The sequence below is a fragment of the Haemaphysalis longicornis genome, unplaced genomic scaffold (genome assembly GCF_048455015.1).
Source record: "Haemaphysalis longicornis isolate Haplotype H1 unplaced genomic scaffold, Haemaphysalis longicornis Haplotype H1 scaffold_1, whole genome shotgun sequence".
Classification (NCBI taxonomy): Eukaryota; Metazoa; Arthropoda; class Arachnida; order Ixodida; family Ixodidae; genus Haemaphysalis; species Haemaphysalis longicornis.
In genome coordinates this window covers 6,387,737-6,408,919 of record NW_027526203.1, presented here as the reverse complement: position 1 = coordinate 6,408,919, position 21,183 = coordinate 6,387,737, and the positions used below count along the sequence as shown (strand labels likewise).

The 21,183-nt window shown below is 50.7% G+C and overlaps 1 long non-coding RNA gene across 1 annotated transcript; it reads right to left on the bottom strand.

Annotated features, from left to right (window-relative positions):
- Nucleotides 1–2,555: 2,555 nt before the first annotated feature.
- Nucleotides 2,556–4,132, bottom strand: LOC144163084 (uncharacterized). The gene is made up of 3 exons (XR_013320824.1): nucleotides 3,543–4,132; nucleotides 2,915–3,155; nucleotides 2,556–2,821 (listed from the first exon to the last, which is right to left on the bottom strand). It is a non-coding gene; the product is annotated as an uncharacterized LOC144163084 (long non-coding RNA).
- Nucleotides 4,133–21,183: the final 17,051 nt, after the last annotated feature.

Sequence of the window (21,183 nt, the reverse complement as noted above, 5' to 3'; positions counted from 1 at the left end):
CGCGGCTATGACGCAACACAATCCAACACAATCCACTTTAATCCAATCCAAGCCAATCCAAGCCAATCCAATTGAATCCAATCCAATGCCCCTCGCGAGAGAGTGTTATAGCGCCGAAATCGCCACCACGCGAACGCGTGATGCTGACGTCACGATCACGCCACAGATGTTAGCGACCGCAGCGCGCGCGAACGACATATGTGGTTTAAGCGCGAACCGACCGCGGCGAGAGAGCGCGATGCGAGCGCCCCACCTGTTCTTGCGCACGAACCTAACGTGGCGAGAGAGGGTGTTGCGCACGTCCCCACCTGTTGTGCGCCCGAACCGAACGCGGCGAGAGAGGGCGTTGCGAGCGGAGAGAAGGCGAGGAGGACGCGGGGGAGAGGGCGCACCTCTGGCCGACGGTTGAATGAGTCAAGGATATAAGGCACGTTCGTAACCTTCCGTTCTGTGTCGGCTTTGTGGCTCAGTTGGTAGAGTACCGTGCACCTTGCGTTCCGCCCGCAGAGTCGTAGGATCGAAACCTGGCGCCGGCAAGTATTTATATAGTGTAGGGGGAGCGATGCGGACGCGGACCACGGACGCCAACGCGGGTGACATCGTGAGTTACTAAAATGCTCTGCATTTAAAACGCGCCTGCAGCAGTACGAGCTGCAAAGCGCTCAAGGCTGACCACAATACAAGCGGCTAGCAGCCTCCGGCGACCGCGTCGCCCGCTCCATCTCGGAGCACGACTCACACAGAGCCAGTTAAAATCATATTTACAACACGGATCGTCCTGATCACCGGTCACATGCTCGTCTCTGCTGGATGCAATGTCGGCCGACAATGGGTCTGCTCGGTATGCGATATCGCCCGGGCATTGCAACGTTTGCCCGCTTAACGCATTTCCTTCGGGGCTTGCACCAACTGGCCGACGTTCAGCGCGTGGCAGGGCCAGTCGGGTGCAAGGCGCGTTAGGAGCATTCAAGCGACCACGGGGGCTCGCGACAGGCGTCCGCCACCACGTGGTGCTACCGCTCCCATTGCGCACAGTGACGTTTTCACGGGCGCAGCTTATATGGCCAGCACGCGTGGTTCGCGTGTCCGCTTAAGCCAGCTGGATGCCACGTGATCCGTCTCCACTACGAACGAACTTTGGTCGACGGAACGGTCGAACTCGTTCAGAACGTGTGGGCCGATCTCTATGTAGTCCGTAGCACTACGCGGCGAGTGGGCCGCCGTGCTTTGGAAACACATGCGGGGTGACGTCACGAGCGCGGGAAAGCGCGCTCGTTCAAAGGCCCCCACAGGCGGTCCACGGAACAGGGGATCGAGCGGACCCCCACAACAATTACTGCTGGAATTTTATTTATTTTACTGGGCACGGTGGCACCGTCGACATTCGGCTCACAAATTGCCCGTTCGTCTACATTTTTCAGGTGAGAAAGCAATATGGAAAATGCATCCGCAAAAGTGACCGTTTCTTGCTGGTGTTGCCGTGCCCATGGCAGTATAGCGCTGTGTGTGAATCATGCATGACATATTTCAAGAAACTACTGTTAATGGGTGGAGATATCGAAAGCAATCCTGGCCCCGAGCTCGAAAATATTGCCAAACAACCGACGGAAATCGCTGCAGATATTAAGGATATCAAAGAAAAACGACTCTCGGATATTCACAACAAGCTTGACTTAATTACAAAACTTGAGGCTGAAGTCGCGGCGTGCCATAAAGAAATGGCTTGTATGAAGGGGGTAATCAGGGGCCTTGAAGCAAGAATAGACGACATGGAAAACCGTAGCTAGAGGTGTGCGCCGTGTCGGTTTTGACCGGCGGCGGCGTGGTGGTCGTTTTTTGTCGGCGGCGGCGGCGTCGGCGGCGCGGCGCCGGGTATTCATCGGCGGCGGCGCACGGCCAATTTTTGTTGGCGGCGGCGGCGCCGGCGGCGCCGAAACCGGAACCGCAAATTAAAAAAAGGCCAGCCATTAAAAAAATCGTTCCGCTACATCCAACGCGATTTGGACAACATTCAGCTGTGGTGTCACAAGCGGCACATGTCATTAAACCTGAAAAAAACCTGTACACATGTGTTTTACGAAGAAAAGAAATGCCTCGAAAAATTTTTACGCTATAGACGGGTACTCGTTGCAAACTGTTGGTGAAAACTGACCAACGACTGTACTGCAGCATTCAGTTCCGAGTCCGCGAGCTCCTCCAGGTCGGAGACCCGGTAGTGCACAGTCTTCACAATGTCACGGCAGTTGACCAGCAAATCGTGGAGTCTTGGGACGCTTCCAAATCCGTCCTTGATGACCAAGTTGTGTAGGCCGTGCCTCTCACCTCCTCAACAAAACTGAACACATTTCAGGGTTCGCTGCACTCGCCCAGTATTAATGGGATCATTTAATGCTTTCATGACACAATACATGTATTTTTCAAGATACAAAACAAACAAAACCGAAGCATGTGGGGTTTTTTCGCCTTGTTGTCTGAAAGCTCAGGTAAGTATAACGTAAATTAAAACTTTCAAAAAGTATTTCGGAAGCACGCGCCATAAGTTACTACATGGGTTGAGGCATGCGCTTATTGGTACCTGCACTGAAAACATGCTAAACCTACCGTCAATATGGTGACAGGTGAACGTTATGTAGGATCGCCGCCTGGAGTTGTCGGTCCACAGATCGTATGTGACGGCACAGAACCTAGACCCCTCAGCCACCATCTTCTTCACCTGTCCGTGCATGGCACGGTAAACATCATCCAAGGCGGATCTCGACAAGGTCGTCCGGTCAGGGAGCTCTTGGGGCACTCTGATCACTTCATACTTTATGAGGAAGTCCTACAGAGGAGAAATGAAGTAACTTTTGTTCAGACCTATATTATATCATAAAATGAACATCAATGCACAGAGTGTGTTATATTTGTCACCAACCTGTAATCCTTCGCCATTCACCATGTTGAAAGGCAGCAGGTCCCTGGCGATCAAAAGGACCAAGTCTCTAGCAAGCAAGTTCTTTCTTGATGGCGTTGTCGCATTGCGCCTGGGAACCATTCGGAAATAATCTTTGACTGTCGCCGCCTTCTTGCAGTCGTCTTGCAGTTTATGGACATCCATCAAGTGTCTCTGCATGTTCGACGTGCTTACGGTGCTCGCGTAGCGTTTCACGTTGCAGCTGCGGAGGAAACAGGCGATTATTTAAACTCTCACAACTAAACGATTAGGCTGCTCACAACAAACGGTTTGGCAGGCGCCTTGGTAGGCGTTATGAAATTCCGCCCCCCCCCAACCCCCCCCCCACCCCCGGCCCCCTCACCCGAACCCGAAACTATGCTAATTCCTGCGAGGTGATATGCGCGCATTTCACCGTCAATTTCAACGTATGTGAACTCTGAACTCTAGACGGGCGTCCTGATGTACGGTCGCGAAAACGGCAGCCGGTCTCGCGAGCACAACAGCTGAGGAGCGCACTGCACGGTATTAAGTCTCACAAATTTCACAATTCCTACGAGGCGCCAGCCAACGGTTCAGTTACTTAGAGAAACAAAGGAGCGCTACTTACGATTCGAAAGGCTTTGAGTCTTCCTTCTTTGAGGAGTTGGTCAAGCAGCTCTTGCAGTAGTAGTCCGTTCCAACTGTCTTCTGCTTTCCCCCCGTGATGTATGCTAGGCGTCCAAAATGTTTCCAAACAAAACTAGACTTCCCCTTCGAATGCAAAGGAACAATCCGAAAACTTCCAATCGGCATCTTAAACACATCGGGGCCAGGAATTTCTTCCTCGCAACAAGTTGCAGATATGTCGCCGATTCCATCCGCAACCTCAGTACACGCGACCGTCAAGCCGTCATTCCGGCGTTTCGAGGCCGTGGCTACCGTAGCAGAGGCCGCTGCTTCTCGTTGCGCCATTTTGCGCGCGAAAGAGTAGTTAGGCAATCCCACGTTGCTCTGGCTAGAGACGACACGCATGCGCAGATGAGCGGAGAGCAGGGTTGCTTTTGTTTTCTGTTGCTTCATTATTCTCCTACGTGACATTGAAAAATGCCCGAGGCATGAAAAAAAATTTGAACAAAACACGAAATCTCAAACAAAGCTGGATTAATTTTTAAAAGTCATTTTTATTCTATATACGTAAATGCCGCGCCGATCACGCCGAAACAATACGTCGGCGGCGGCGGCGGCGGCGGCGCGCCGATCAGTTAGTGTCGGCGGCGGCGGCGCGGCCAGAACAGTCGGCGGCGGCGCGCCGACGTCTCGGCGCACACCTCTAACCGTAGCAGGAGGTGAAACCTAATCGTTTATTTCATACCAGAACCGGAAGGAGAAACAAGTGAAACCCTAGAAAAAGAAGTAAATGATTGAAATAATTACACAAATCCTTGAACTCGAACCTGTGGCCATTGAGCACGTTCATCATTCAGAAAGAGTTGGACCAAACAAGACAAGACCAGTCATACTTAAATTACTTGATGCGAGAAAAAACTGCGGTACTGAAAAATGGCTTCAAACTGAAGGGCACAGATTTCTCGACTAGAGAGGATTTTTGTCGAAAACTCAGAGAAACCACAAAAAACTCTGGGATAGTGCTAAGCAAAACAGCGAAAATAAAGACAAAGTGTCGTTAGCGTATAAGAAGCTGTTCCTTAACAGCCGTGTGTTCATCTGGGATGATGAAAAGAACGAAAGGGTAGAAATAGAGAAGTACGACAAAGGGGAACAAAGAAAAAACGAAGGAAACGCGCCAAAGTCACCGCAAGAAAAAATAACGTTATTGAACATAAACGCCCGCGGTATCTTGAATAAGGTACAGCCATTTGAAAGCCTACTACTCGATGGAGAACGCGATATAGTGGCAGTTACCGAAACGTGGTTATCGACACCCATCGCGAGTCATGAAGTTGCTCCCCCAAATTATGTACTTGTTAGGAAAGACCGCCAGTCACGTGGTGGAGGCGTGGCGTTAGTAATGAAGAAATCAATCCCACTAATCATTCTTGCAGAAATAGAAGATGCTGAGGCAGTTTTTTGTAAAGTTAATACCAGAAGCACAAGTATAGTTGTTGGCTGCATCTGTCGAAGCCCCGGATGGGGGCACGAATGCAGAACCACCATACAAGAGTATTTGCAGCAACATGCTCGAAAGTGCCGGGTTATTCTTATGGGTGATTTCAACCTTGCTGACTTTAACTGGGCTACCATGCAGTACACGACAAAGGCATCAGAAGCACTTGTCGATATGATGCTAAGTTTTAACCTGCGCCAAATTGCGGAATGCCCCACAAGGGTGCAAGGCGAGTGTCGCAGTGTACTCGACTTAATCTTGCTGAGTAATAACTTTCTTCTAGAACAAACGCAGGTTGAAATAATGGAAGGAGTATCAGATCACAGAATACCGATGTGTGTATTACCACTAGATTGCTCCATACCGATGCAAACGGTAGCGCAAACCATAATCAATTTCGACAAAGCGAATGACGCTTCTATACCAACCTACTTGGCTCATGAATTCCCAGTGTTTTTGGAATTGGTTTCAGATCCCTTGTCTGGTGTAAACGATGTCTGGTTGCTTTCGAAAGCCATAGGTTCGCACTGTGTAACACATTTTATTCCTGTGCGGTTAAAAAAATCGTTGAAAAATAACCCATGGATTACACGTGAAGTAATACATGCAAAACGCCAACTCAAAAGGATTCGGAAGGCAAACAAGGCAGCAGGCACCAACCCATCTAACGCTTCTAGGCTAGCGCTTGCAGCAAAAAAATTTAAAGAGAAATCCAGAGAAGCGAAAAGCCATTATTTCAACACCGTGTACTCCCCAGCTTCTTAAAAAACAACCCACATAGATTATGGAACCACTTCCGCCAAAAAAAACACACTCACAACTAAGCTTTCGTCCAGTGGAAAAAAAGATAAAGCCAACAGATACAACCAATTCTTCCGATCTGTCTTCTAAAGGTAATGGTGTCATGCCGGACTTACTTCCGCGGCCTGGTTCCACTATCCAGCCACTCGTTATCACAGACGCCGGTGTTCTTAATCTTCTGCTTGGCCTAGACACCAAAAAAGCATGTGGTCCGGACAGTATACCAAATCAATTTTTTAAAGCTACCACCTCATCAATGACATATCCACTCCTACCAGGCACGGCACATCCGTACAACGGGACACCAACCCCGACCTGGCTTTCAGCAACAACACGAAAGTGCGGTGGCGAAACACCCTGGAGACACTCAGCAGTGACCATTGTGTAATCGAGATCATTATCCCTCTCAACAGTCACGTTGCCCCTCCACAAACACAGAAACTCACGGACTGGAACAAGTTCCATACCAAACTGGAGACCATTCCGGACTACATCGACGACATAGAAGAGTGGACGAAGGAACTACTCACAGAGGCCCAGCGAGCTACCACGGAGCTAGAGACGACGAACGACATGACCAACATGGACAGCCGGCTAGCGCACTTACTTGAGGCACGGAACTCACTAAAGCGAAGATGGAAGAGTCAGCGACATAACCGCAAGCTCCGCAAGCGAATAGCCCTACTCAACCGAGAAATTGAAAAGCACTGTGCCGTGCTGTGTCGCCAACAATGGCATGCGATCTGTCAGGAGGCAGACGGTCAAATACATAAGAGTCGCACATGGCACTTACTCCGTCACCTGCTGGACGACAGTCAAACCAAGGGCACGCAACGACACACGCTGGCACGTACCTTGCACAAAGCTCGAAAAGAGCTAGGTGACGACGACGTGTGCAAGCGTCTCAACGACAAGTATCTACCGGCAATGCCACCACCCTCTCCTCTGCCGAGTTACACGGGTGACTCCAACCCTCAGCTCGACTCAGACATTGAAGAATGGGAGGTACGAGCGGTCTTACAGAGGATCAACAGGAAGTCCGCGGCGGGACCCGACGGTGTCTCTAACAAGGCGCTACGCAACCTCAGCGACGGGGCGATCACAGCACTCAGAAAGTTCTTCAATCACTGCTGGCGAAACGGAGCCTTACCCCGCAAGTGGAAAGAGGCACGGACAGTACTCATCCCCAAGCCCGGCAAACCACCAAGCATCGAGAACCTTCGCCCGATTTCACCAACATCGTGTATCGGCAAGGCCCTCGAGCACGTGCTGCTCAACCGGTGGCAAGACTACCTGGAAGAGAACAACCTCTACCCGGATACCATGCTGGGATTCCGGGCAGGGTTAAGCACACAGGACGCCATGCTCCTCATCAAGCACGAGATCATTGACAAACCGTCGACGACCACAAGCCCCATGGACAACCGGGCCATACTCGGTCTCGATTTGAAGAGTGCCTTCGACATCATCCACCACTCGGCGATTCTACAGCAAGTATCCCACCTCAACATGGGAGAACGCACATTCAACTACATCAAGACCTTACTCACAGCCCGTACCACCACCATCGTGGCAGGGGATCTGGAGCTACCGACCAAGACGTTTGGGAGCATAGGCACACCGCAGGGGGCCGTGATCTCGCCGACGCTGTTCAACCTAGTCATGATTGGAGTGGCCGAATGCCTCCGCGCCCTCCCAAAAGTCAAACATACGATCTATGCCGATGATATCACCCTCTGGATGACGGGTGGCAGTGACGGCGAGATTGAGGCGTCCCTGCAGCAAGCCATCGACGTCGTTGAAGACGAACTGCAAGGCACAGGCCTCCAGTGCTCCCCAGGCAAGTCAGAACTGCTCCTGCTACTGCCACGCAGCAAGTTCAGATCCGACAGCACACCTGACATACAGCTCCATGCGGAAGACGGTACTACCATCCCAAGAGTCAGCACCTTGCGTGTCCTGGGCCTCCACATCGAAGAGCTACGCTACAACGGCCACACCGTTAAGCTACTGGATTCCAAGGTACCCAGAGCCATAAGCTCTGGATACCTTGGAATTGGTTGAAAAGAAGATTTCAACCAAATACGCTGGCTTGAGAGAGCACAACCTGCTCAAACTCGTACAGTCTTTCGCAATCAGCCACCTGGCCTATGTCGCGGCCTTTCATGACTGGACCGACCTCGAGAGTAGAAAGCTGGAGGCGCTCATACGCAAGGCACACAAAGCTGCACTTGGTCTTTGCAACCACACTAATAACGAACGGCTCCTTGAGCTAGGCGTGCATAATACACTAGGCGAGATAGTCGAGGCGCAGCGAACCGCGCAGCTTACACGTCTCGCACAGACCCGAACGGGCAGGGCAATACTACAAAGCAGAGGATATCAACCGAGGCTGCAGGAAGGTAGGGACTGGCCGCCGCTTCCGCGGGACCTACTGAGCAAGCTGCAGGTCGCTCCACGTCCCCGCCACATGAATCCTGGGGAGAACAACGAAAGACGGCTCGCTCGAGCGCGGGCACTTACAACCACTCACTCCAACGAAACCGGGGCCTTCTACGTGGACGTGGCCAGGTACCCGGACCGCAAGAACACATACGCCACCACTGTCGTCGCAGCCACCACGGGTGAGCTCTACACGGCCGACAGCATCGTGGTATCATCCACTGAACAAGCGGAAGAGCTGGCCATCGCGCTGGCTCTCTCCAACTCTAACTGCACCACCCTCCTCAGCGACACCCGGACGGCCGTCCTGCGTTTCGGCGAGAACAAGGTGCACCAGAGTGTTGTGAGGGTGTGCGGGGCCCTACGGTCATCACAGACAACGGTGTGCATCAAGTGGTTCCCAGCCCACATGGGCACAGTGGGACCCGAAACGAACTGCAACGAAAACGCGGACCGGATGGCGAGTGCGCTCACTAGACGCAACGCCGGCTCGGTGTCCCCTCCTCCAGCGGACGATCATGACGGCGAAGGTGAAGACTTCAACCCAATTACTACGTACGGGGAGGTACTGAAGTGCTTCCGGGACTCCCGGAGACGATACCCTGGGCCTCACTCGAACCTCTCTAGGCAAGAGGCAGTACTGTTCAGACAATTGCAAGTGCGTGCGACGTGGACCTCTGTATGGGCGAAACACGTCCACCCCGAACTAAAGCCGAGTGATGTGTGTCTGCTGTGCAGTGCTAGTCGCGCTACTATGGCGCACATGCTATGGACATGTGCTGTGACTCCGGGCCCAACAGACGTGCTTCCACCCCATCTTGCTCGTGCGGTGGGCAAGGAAGACTTAGACTCTCAACGGGGAGCCGTTGTTATGACTCACTGGCGCCATATTTGCGCGGGTCAGTCGCCCGCCGGTCGACCACCCCACCGCTTGTCGACGGAAACGAAAGAAGGCCGACCAGACGCGGCGGCGGCCACTGATTGACAGCGGCTTTTGAGCGGTGTTGAGTGTCGTTGGCCCAAAGGAATTAAGGAGCCGCTGCTCTTCCCCCTGCCTAACCAACTGAACGCGTGTGCGCGTGAAAGCCCAGACGGCGACGACCGGACAATGGGACCCCAGTGGCGGCGGGAGCACCGCGAAGAAGGCAGTGGCAATGGTCAAGCCATTAACTCTTCTCGGATTGATTCCACGAACCTTGTTAATCTGTGCTGTTAGGCTCTCTGGAAAATACGTTCGAGGAGAACCCCACCGTGGGAAGGCAGCGCGCGGCAGACACCAAAAGGATACGCGGCGCCCGCGCGTCTTCCGTTCTTCCCCTCTACTACAGGCTCCTGACGAGTGGCAAGGGTGTGAGTGTGTGTGTGTGTGCTTTGCATCTGCCGGCATACCTGAAAGGCGTGTTCCTACCCGAGGGCGGTGCTTCACAGCGAGGAACTTACACATCACCATTGGTCCGCATTGTTTTGTATGGGGATCCCTAACCTAGGGAACTAGGGATCGGGGGTCAACAAAAAGGGCGTGCTACGGCTCGCCGGAGATCTGTCTTCTGTCTTCATCTCGACAACTGACTGTAAAAATGTAAATAAACCCATTGAGTTTGCTCTAAGCTCTCCCCTAGTCCTGGCTCGACGGAACGACGGCGACCGGCCCCGCTACCAGCAGACTGCGGTCGCTACAACTCGCAACAACTCGCTACACCTGCCAGTTCGCGATGGAGGCCCTCCAACGCCAGCAGTCATAGATGCTGCCTCCCCTACAGGAGGCTGGTATCTGCGACTAATTTAGCCGGCCAATAAAGATGTTGTTCTCTCTCTAAAAGATGCGCACAGTGGTGCAGCATATACCTGGGCCCTATTTCTCGGAATTCCTCTCGACATCCAAATTACCGGAAGATTGGGAAAAAAAGCAAAAATTATTCCCATACACAAATCAGGAGATAAATCTATTGAATCAAATTTAGGCCAATGTCGCTAACTGGCACGGCATGTAAACTACTCCAAAATATCATTCTAAAACATTTAACCGTTTTTCTTGAACAAGGGGGCATTCTTCCAATAACCAGCATGGTTTTCGCCAGGGTTTATCCACCATAACACAGTTAACCGAAGTAAAAAACGACCTCGTGCTAGGCATTAACAATCACCGCCAAACCGACATAATCCTATTCGACCTATCCGAGGCATTTGATTGCGTTTGTCATACAAAGCTAATAAATTAAGAAGCCTTATCGGAGACGGAAAAATTATTGCTTGGGTTCGAGATTTCTTGTTTAATAGATCCGAGTTTGTTATTTTCGAGCATTTTGCGTCAGACACAGTACCAGTGACATCAGGAGTGCCCCAAGGCTCCGTGCTTGGACCCCTGTTATTTCTCGTTTACTACTAATATATATTGTAAAATAAAGTTATTCGGAGATGACTGTATTATTTATCGAGAAATTAAGAATGAACAAGGTCACGTCTCTCTTAACAAGTCTCTTAACACCATTGCAGAATGGTGCTCTCATTGGCAGATGACAACGTAAAAAACTCTGCATGCATGACTATAACACGGAAAAAAGAACCCTCTAACTTTTACTATAACATAAATGGTGCTGGTCTCACGAATGTGCACACACATAAATATCTAGGCTTAACAATAACATCAGATCAATGGTGGGACGCTCACATTGATAATGTTACTTCTTCTGCCATGCAAAAACTATTTTTTATTCGAAGATCGCTCCATCTGGCACCCACCTCAACAAAATTACTAGCCTACAAAACATTCATTAGGCCAATCCTTGACTATGGAAATACTGTATGGTTCCCTCATACCGTGGCTAACATAAAGAAAATAGAAAAGGTACAAAGGAAGGCCATAAGATTTATACATAACAAATTTAAACTGGCTGATTCACCCACTACCCTTCTGGCTGTTTCTGGGCTTCCCACGCTCGAAACACGGACGAAGCGGGCACAGACAGACAGACAGACTGAACTTTATTTGGCCACAGCTGGGGCGATTAGGCCGGCGACGTCTTCTCCGTCGTCCGTCGGGCAGCAGGGCCCCTTTTCGGCAGGGGTCCGGTGCCTTCGGCCAAGCGGGCCAGGTCTTCTTGAATTTGGGGGTTTGGGTCACGCAGGGCGGCTTCCCAGCGCGCCTCGCTGGTGATAGTAAGGAGAATGGGATGGGATCGGTGCCTAGATAGTGGGATGCTATCACAGGCCCATATGATATGGGATAACGATGCGTGATGGACCGAACAATATGGACATTCGTCTATGTAGGTGTCGGGAAAGATCGCTGACATGATGGCAGGGGTGGGGAAGGAGCGGGTCTGGAGCTGCCGATATATGACCGCCAAGGATCGGGATAGAGATGGGTGAGGAGGTGAAAAAATGGCACGCTCCAAGCGGTAATGGGCGAGGATGTCCCCGTATGTGTGCAGCCTGTCCCGTAGAGTGAATATCTCACTATCATTGGCGGCGCCATCGAGCCCTCGGTAGACCAAAGCTCGAGCAGCTTCGTGGGCCGCTGAGTTTCCAGGTAGCGCGGTATGGGCGGGAGCCCAGACGAGAGTGAAAGAACGCGATCGAATGTTCTGTGCCTTCAGCAGGACTGATAAAGTTGCTGGGGAAACTCTTGCGTAAAGGAAATTTAGGATGGCTGATTTAGAGTCACTGATTATAGTTGTTTGAAGGTGGGGACTGTGGGTCATAGCCAACGCGATGGCGATCTCTTCTCCCGCCGTGGGGGATGTCGTAGATAAGGAGGCGGAAGCGAGCTGGACTTGTTTCGAGTCAACCACTGTGGCTACAGCAGCCGCTCTGGTAGGATAGGTTGCTGCATCTGTGTATAGCGTGGGGGAGCCTGGAGGGTACGCTTTTTCAAGGGCTCTCGCGCGAGCCAGTCTGCGATCCTTATTATGTACGGGATGCATATTTCGCGGAAGAGGTTTGATTCGGAGCCTCTGGCGGATGGAAGGGGGAATGTCTACCAATTTCTGATGGTTGGAGGTGGGTGGTGAAAGGCCTAAGGAAGCTAGCAAGTGCCGACCGGTGTGACTCTTAGTGAGTCTTTCTAATTGGGCGGTGCGTTGCGCCTCAACAATCTCGTCAAGGGAGTTGTGGACACCCACTGCAAGGAGGCGGTCGTTGGAGGTTTTTGGAGGGAGTCCGAGGGCTACCCTAAAACATTTGCGTATCAAGCCGTCAATTTTTAAAGCAAAGCTTTTTACCTCTACCCCCCAAGGGTTCTTTCGCGACCGTTGGTGTCACCAGAAAACTCCAGCGAACAAATAAAAGAATACTGGCACCGCCGGGAATCGAACCTGGAACTAACAGACTAACACAGCGAGAGCCCGTTGTCTTACCGATTTAGCTACGAGCCCACGCGAAGACTGGGAAGAAAGGTGGTGTACTCACCAAGTACATCTACGGGTTTACCCTCTGCGTTCTCGCTGAATGGCGCGTGAAAGCGTTACGCCACCACTCACGCCCATCTAGTGGCCCTGAGCGCACCTTTCTCATGCGATTAGAGCTTAAAAAATTCAAGGAAGCTCACACCAATGCATGGCATCTCACTTCTAGTAAGCCAATGTGCTAGAGCCTGTGGCCTCCAGTGTTCACGTAAACACTTACAGCTCCTTGTCGTCCGCCCTCACGCCAAACCAAGGAATACATTCAAATACTCCTTGATGGCCAGGCCATCACTCCAAGCCCCAGCATCAAGATCCTGAGCCTACATCTCGAGGCTAACACCAGGAGTGACGTCTCCTTGCAGCGCCTCAAAAACAGCATTAATCAAATCATACACATGATCAGGCGAGTTGCCACCAAGAAGCTAGGCCTAAAGGAATCCGGTACCTTTCGATTAACTGAAGCTTTTGTCCTCTCGAGAGTTACTTATGTCAACCCCCTGTCTTCTTCTCGACAAGGAAGGCATAGAGATGCTTTATATAATGATTAGAATACCGTCGAGCAGGCCATTCGTCTTCTCATGAGTGCGTCCACACAGACGCTGCTAGCACGGGGCTACACAACACGGTGGAAGAGCTGATAGAAGGCCATCTTTCCAACCAGAAGGTCCGGCCATTGTTCTTCTTATGAGTGCGTCCACACAGACGCTGCTAGCACGGGGCTACACAACACGGTAAAAGAGCTGATAGAAGGCCATCTTTCCAACCAGAAGGTCCGACTCAGAACTGCGATGGGTAACCGCATGCTTCACCAGATTGGCTGGGCAGCCCAGTATATCACTCCGCTTGACGTACTCCCAGACTCCTGGCGACTAAAACTAAAGCTGCTCATTTTGCTTAGAAATATGAACCCCTCACATGACGAGGGTCACCAAAAAGCACTGGCTCAAGCGCTAACCACCACCATCGGTGGGGATCATGCAGTTATCTACACAGACGCCTCCAAACATCGAGGGCAGCAATACGCCATCATCGTGGCTACCTCCAGAAGCAACCTCCTTGCGTGTACCTCGCTTAGGACCCAAGAAATGGCGGCAGCAGAAGAGGCAGCCATCACCTTGGCTCTCGCTCAACCAGGGGTTCGGAGGGTAGTCATCGATTCCCAGCAAGCCTACTGGAATTACCAGTAGGGTTTGGTGTCCTAACCTGCCCTGTGCGTGTGAAAAAAACCACTCCCCAAACGGTTCCATTCAGCTCATCTGGGCATCCGCTCACGCTTCAATGGGGGGCAACAAATGCGCCCACCCAACAAGCCTGCGCTTTTACCTCCCGTGCTATGGAGCTGCCCGAGGACAGTCACCAGCTTGTCACGGTCAGGGAGATAACCCAGCATTATAGCCTTCTGAGTCAGACCGTACGTTCGCCTTACCCTGCCCTTTATAGAGAACAACAAACTACCCTACGCCTCATAGAGTCGGGGCTCCTTCCCACAACCTACGCGTCTTCACTTCATGTATCCGAATAGCTACGACGCTGAATGTAAATTTTGCTCAGAAGTAGGAACACTCCGCCCCGTAATCGGGGTGTGCGACTTTAGCCCTGAGCACCCTCCTCTCCTTCCGTCAACTACCCAACAAGAGCAATGGGAGATGCTGCTGTCCAGGCCCTCTCTACCTACCCAGCTTCAGCGGGTGTACAGAACACAGGCCGCGCGGACTGCATTTGGGCTCCACAGAAGAATCACTCCCCAGAGCTGCACTCTGGGCAGTTCAGAAATCTGAACAGAAGTATTTCTTCCTCCTCCTCCTTCTCTGCCCCAAATCTCGTCGCCTCCGTCCGCGGTGCGGAGACGGAGAAGACAGATCGTATAACACCGGGTTGGAGCTTACTTTACTTTTATAAAAAAAGTTTCCACTCTTGAGCTACACAAATACAACTCAAACAAACACCGTTCAGGCTTCATGCATTGATTTAACCTTAACAAGAATATCTCTTTGAGGTAATAAATGGTGTGCTTAAGTGCATTTCACTTCTCTCTGGTTTTGCTATTTGTAGAGCGATCTGAGGGAATTTAAGTGACGTCACATGGGTAATTGTTATGGGTGCCGTTTACAGCTTTGCTTTCCAACCACATTCACGGGGTGGATTGGCGCGATTTTTTTATTCGTTCACTTAGCTTCATGGTTAGGAAGGGGGTCGAGTACGCTATTCGGGACAGGACAAAGGCTTGTATGAGTCGAATGAGGTTGCCCTCCTTGACACCCTTGTGCTTTGAAGCTATTCGAGATATTAGTCTCGTAGTTTGGTATACCCCACGTTCAAGTTCTCGGATAGTGTCTAGGTTGTGTCCCTTGCTATGGAGGCGCAAACCAAGGACCCTGATGGCGTCGACGGTAGGTATGATGTTGCCAGATTGGGTGGTAATCGAGATGTTGGGGGGGTCATGTGAGTTGGGCCGAAAGAGGAAAAACTCGGACTTTTGTGGAGAACAGGAGAGGCCGCGGCTAGATGTGTATGTTTCGATCATTTGGGTAGCTGTTTGAAGGGTGTCCTGAATGTGTCCGTCCGAACCCTTGGAGATCCAAAGAATGATGTCATCTGCATAAAGGGAATGGTGGAGGTCCGGTAGGGTCGATAGTAAAGGAGTAAGGTCTTTCATAGCGATATTGAAAAGAAAGGGTGACAGGACCGAGCCCTGGGGAGTGCCAGTGCTTCCCAAACTGATTGAGGACGTTTTAATGGGACCCAGGTGCAGAGTGAGCGTTCTGTCCGATAGAAAAGAACGAATATAGTTGTAAGTCCGCTCTCCCAAATGTGAGTTCATTATACCCGCGAGAATCGCCGAATGGGAGATGGTGTCGAATGCTCGTGTAAGGTCGAAGCCGAGGATAGCCTTGGTTGTCCGCACAGGGGCAAAAGCCGGGTCAATAATATGGTGCTGGAGTTGGAGCATAACATCCTGGGTGGACAAGTTAGGGCGAAAGCCAAACATGGAGGGCGGAAAGAGATGTGTCCGTTCGGCAAAACTAGTTAATCTGGAAAGGATAACATGTTCGAAGAGTTTACCCAAACACGATGTCAATGATATGGGGCGAAGGTGATCTACGTGTGGTGGTTTGCCGGGTTTAGGAATTAGGATCGTTTTGGCAGTACGCCACCGTTCCGGGATAGAACCAGACTCCCAGCATTCGTTGAAGAGTCGTGTGACATCCTCCAGTGATAAATCGTCTAGGTTACGCAACATTTTATTTGTTATCAGATCTGGTCCGGGGGCCGATCTGGAGTTCAGCCGCTGTATGGCCGCATTTACCTCGGCCTCAGTTATGGGGGCATCCAATTCGTCGTTCGAGTTGCCTCTGTATGAGGGGTGTTGAATGGGTGGACTCTGTTGGACATATTTCTTAGTGATGTAGTTCAGAAGGTCCTGCTCTGATCCTTCAAAATTGTGAATTAGGTATTGTATGGATTGGGATTGAGCTGTTTTAGTGGTACTGGGATCAATTAAATGACGGAGGATGTTCCAAGTTTTTTTCGAATTGAAATTGGCGTCAATAAACTCGCATGTGGCCTCCCAGTTTTGAGCCACAAGTTTAAAAGAGTACTTTTCTATTTCTTGATTGAGTCGAGCGATCCTTCTTCGGAGGTTCCGGTTGTGTTTCTGTTGGGAGAGGCGTTTTTGCATGCTAGTTTTAGCTTGCCACATATGAGCGAGGCGTGAATCTGGCTGGGGAAGGTCCGCATCGATTTCTAATTCACGTGTGGCCGATTTAACGCGAATGAGCAGACCGTCCTCCCACTCGGGAAGAGTGTCCTTAGTGAGACGAGGAGATTGTTCGGCATGTCTAAAGGCGTCCCAATCAACGATGGTGGCAGATTTCACCTGCCGGGACATGTGCTTAAGGGGGACTTTGATGTGCAGTATTTTGTGGTCACTGCCTAGATCCTGTTGCGTGTTTACCCACTGGGCTTGGGGGTTGACATATCTGCTGAAGGTTAGGTCGGGGGTAGTGTCTATGCTAACACTGTTGCCCAGCCTGGTTGGGTATGCGGGATCTGTGAGGAGGGTAAGTTGTTCCTGTTGTGCTGCTTCCCATAATGATCGGCCTTTGATAGTGCTCTTTCTGTAGCCCCACGCTGGATGGTGTGCATTAAAGTCACCTGTTATGACGATTGGGTTTTTCCATGAAACAAGAGCAGCCTTTTTGAAGAGAGAATGAAAACGATGCCTATGAAAGCGAGGGCTGCTGTAAACGTTGAGAATAAAGAGACTGAGGGCGTCTTTTCTGGGGGGTATGATTTCCACAAAAACGTGGTCTATCTCGCTTTCGAGAGTGTGTTGTACAGCAGGGATATTGCGATGAACCAAAATAGTTGTTTCTGTAGGAATGGGATGTGAGTCGGGGAAGGATTTATATCCCGATAGTTTGGCCACGACACCTGTCTCCTGAAGGCACAAGACATCTGGGGGTGGACCTAGAATTCGATTATCAATGGTTTGTTGCAAGTTGCCGCGCTTACGTCGGTACCCACGACAATTCCACTGCCAAATGATGATATAACTAGCAGTTGCCATGATCAGTTATTTGGGAGGTGGACGGCCTGTCGTAAGGCTTGGAAGCTTTTTTGGTGCTAGGGCGTGACTCTACTGTCAATAACCGCTCTTCCAATGCAGTTACCTGGGAGGTCAGTTTCGTCACAAGGTTAAAGAACGGTTCATATTCTGTAGCGAGCTTGGAGGTGATAGTTTCTGTGATTTTTTGAATAGAATTCTCTAAATCTTGCTTGGTGATGTAGGGTGTAGAAGAACCAATTTGGGGAGGGTTAGGAGGGGTTGAGTGAAAAGAAGGCGGGTTATCACTGTCCATGACTGCTGAATCATCGTATTCGCTGGATGGTGGGGGAGATGTTTTGAGCTGTTTGATCTCGGCTCTGAGTTTCTCATTTTCTTCGAGAACCTGATTAAGTAACTGCTTTAACTCAACTAATTCATTCGATGGGGAAGATGAGTTGGAGGCCGCCGCTGCTGCCCAGTTTACCCACTTGGAAGGTCGGGACGATGCCTTTTTCTTCTCTTGGGTGGTGTCTCGTGGTGTGGCTGCTGCAGAAGCTGAAGAGGCACGTCGCTCTTGGGAGGCAGTTGGGTGCTGTTCATGGGAAGTAGGTGGAGACTTGGTAGTGACTTCTGGCGGTGATGACAGTGCAGCGCTATCTTCTCGCCATTGTTTGTGGAGGCTGGTGGTCTTTCCACGGGGAGGTGTCGCCTTGAAGCGTTGCTTGCACGAACGATCTTCCAGAGGATGTGCGCCGCCGCACAGGGCGGATTTTGGTTCACACGTGTGGGAGGAGTCGACGAGATGGTCCCCACACCTCCTGCAGCGCGTGGGGTTGGGACGTGGGCAAACGTCGGCGCGGTGTCCCTTGTCACCACAGGCGAGGCATGCCTCCATCTTCTGACGATGGATGTAGCACCTGTATTCGGCACCACGGTAATAAATGTATGGAGGTACCTTGTAGCCGTCGAAGACGATTATGGCGGTGCTGGTTGTGCCCATGCGGCGCGCCTGGAGGGCTTTGGGGTTGGCTGGTGTGACGATACTGGCTGTGATTGCTTCCGGCGTATCGTAGGCGGGTATGCCGTGTATGACTCCTTTAGAGGTACCTTCGGGGGTGGCGACATAAGGAGACAGCTGGAAGTCCTGCGAGTCGATGTGAATTGCCGTGATAGCATTGTACTGGCCTGCCCTGGTTATACTGGGCGTACTCAGCACGAGAATGTTCTTTTCGGAGTTGAGGCGGAAGATGTCTGTCGATGCTTCGGCCGCAGAGATATTAGCAGCGGTAAGAATGGCGTCTCGAAGGTTGGCGGAGCCCGTTCGGGCAACGTTCATGCCACCGTGGGGCCGAAAAATAATCTTGATGTGCTCTCGGGGGAGAGGAGGCAGGCGTGGGAGCGTGCGTGAGAGAGCGCGACCAGCAGGCGTGTTGACCTGGTTGTTAGAAGGGGTAGATTCACGAAAGGATTCCAGGGCCCGATTGCCGCGGCGCCGGTAGCATTCCAACCAGCCCTTTTCGGGAGTAATGTCCGTAGGCGAGATGTCCTCACCTTGCACTGTGACGGCGTCCATAGTCATCGGGAGAACCGGGCCTTGGCTGTCCCGACAAGCCGACAGCGTCGCAGGGGGGGAGTCGATGAAATCGAACAGGCGTTAGGCTTAGCCCAGGCGCCGCGTCGATGTAGACATTGCAGCGTTCTCACGTTAAAAATTTCTTTATCAACTCTAACATATTTATTTCAAAATAGACGTTGTTGTGAAATAAGTGGATATCCTTCTCTCGTGCCCCACTATCATCATGAGAAGTGTGTTCGATTAAAGGCATCATCGGGAGGGGTCACTGCGGCTCGTCTCCTTCTCCACATATTTTGGTGCCGTGAAACCCGGGAGAAGGGACCTCCAGAGGTCAGCTACAGCGAGCGTATTTCGCTTCTGTTCGACCGCCTTCTTACCTCTGGAGATTGGGAATGAAGCCGCACAGGAAGCCTCCAACTCGGAGAACAGCGGGGCAGCCTTAGAAGAAGAAGATTGAACGAACCCAGCCGCAAGAGATATCTGCCCGACACAGCACGAGATGTCCGTGAGAGAAGACAAGACCGACGCGGAGACGACGCCGACTTCTGCCTTCTGAGCCCGGTCGCCAGCTCTTACAATGGGCGCGACGCTGGACCGGACCATGGAGGCCCATCTCGAAAGGCGGCGCATCGTTCGACTAGAAATGATTTTAGCTGTAAAACAGACACGTTTAAAAACTCTTTTTTCCCGAGAACAACGCGCGAATGGAATTTATTTCCATCCAATGTAATTGATGGCAGTACACTAACTTCTTTTACCAAAGCATTGTCAGATTATCTGTAATTTTTTTTGTATGTTCATCGTTACTCCGCTTTTCGCGACATCTGCAACTGACATGTGATTGTGCAACAATAATGTTGCTCTGAAGTGTTTTTTTTTGTTGTTGTTGTGTGTGTCACATTGTAGCTCTGCTTCGTTTTAGCGGTGCACCTCGGTGGTGTTACTATTTACAGTGTCCTCATTGTACAATTCGGATTATTCCTGCTCTTTCCAGTCATGTCTTGTATATTATCAATTGTTCTATCAGTATAGGTCTGGCTTGGTACCACATGGGTTGCTTTTTTTCGTTGTTGTCGAACTGCCGACTGTTTTAGTTTGCAGATACTGATAGTAACTGCTGTTCACTTTGTCGATTGCGCTATCCCATTTTTTTAAATTTTGTTCCCGCTCATTGTTGCGGTTGCTTTGTGGAAGTAGATGCTATCTGTGCATGTATCATGCGTATTTTCTCGCATTCTTTTATTCTGCCCGCTCCTGCCAAAGGCCTTTTTCAAAGGCTGGCAGTAAATCTGAAAATAAATAAAAATAAATAAATAAAACAGAAATCACGACAATCATCGGCCAAGTTGAAGACCTCCTCCCAGTGACAACACCATCAATTAGTGAGTTGAGTGAGCTCGCTACTAAGTTAACAGTACATCACGACGAACTGCGCCAGATTAACCGAGAAGTGGAATATTGTGTAGACATTGATAATCTGGAGGCCGAGTATGAAGACGCATTCAACTTTGACTACCTAGTTCTTATGGTAAAATCCAAGATTGAACTTAAAATAGTTGAAACAAAGAAAGCTCGTGAAAACCTAATTGCTTCTCTCAAAGAACGAGTTCGCGCCGAACGCAGGGAACGCCGGGATAATCAGACCAGATATTTGGAAAGTAGCAACACTTCATATGCAAATCAAACTCATGGAGCGGAAAATGATGACGGACGATAAGAACTGAACAGGAATTTCCAAGATATTCCCCCAATGGAAGCCAACGGTCTTGTGAATTCTCCCGAAGAAACTGGAAACGAGGGAGAGACAACTACCACTACGTTCATGAAGCGAAAGGCAATGATTTATGCCAGAACTGGACTTGTGCAAAGAAAGGAAGCCATCAACGACTTGAACACCGATGACCTTACTCCAAAGATATCCCAGGAGAAGCCTTCTTTTAATGTGGAAACAGTGCTCCAAGAAACCAATGATGGAGAGAGCAAAAGTATGGATCCCGCGATGTTTGACACTGATTTTCCCGGCGAAAGGAAGAGTATATCTTCGTTTCAACCTGACGTACTTAGTCCTCCATTGCTCAAACGTAAGGCACTGAGAAAGCAGTGCGTGCGAAAGAAAGACGGCACTGCTAAAATGAATCGTTCAAGGACAACGGACCTCAATCAGGGCGCTCATAATTTGCCACAGTTTAAAAGAAATTACTGCCGCCAGCTGACGTTGGGAAACCGAAGGAAGCACCTTCATTTTCTTGCAAGAAGATGCACAGTGAAGCACGACTCAAAACGCAGAACTGGAACAGTACGGAACACAACAAACCGTATCGTGCGCTTTGAAGAGAGCCGCAACGCAAATGAGACCCACGCACATCAGTCTGC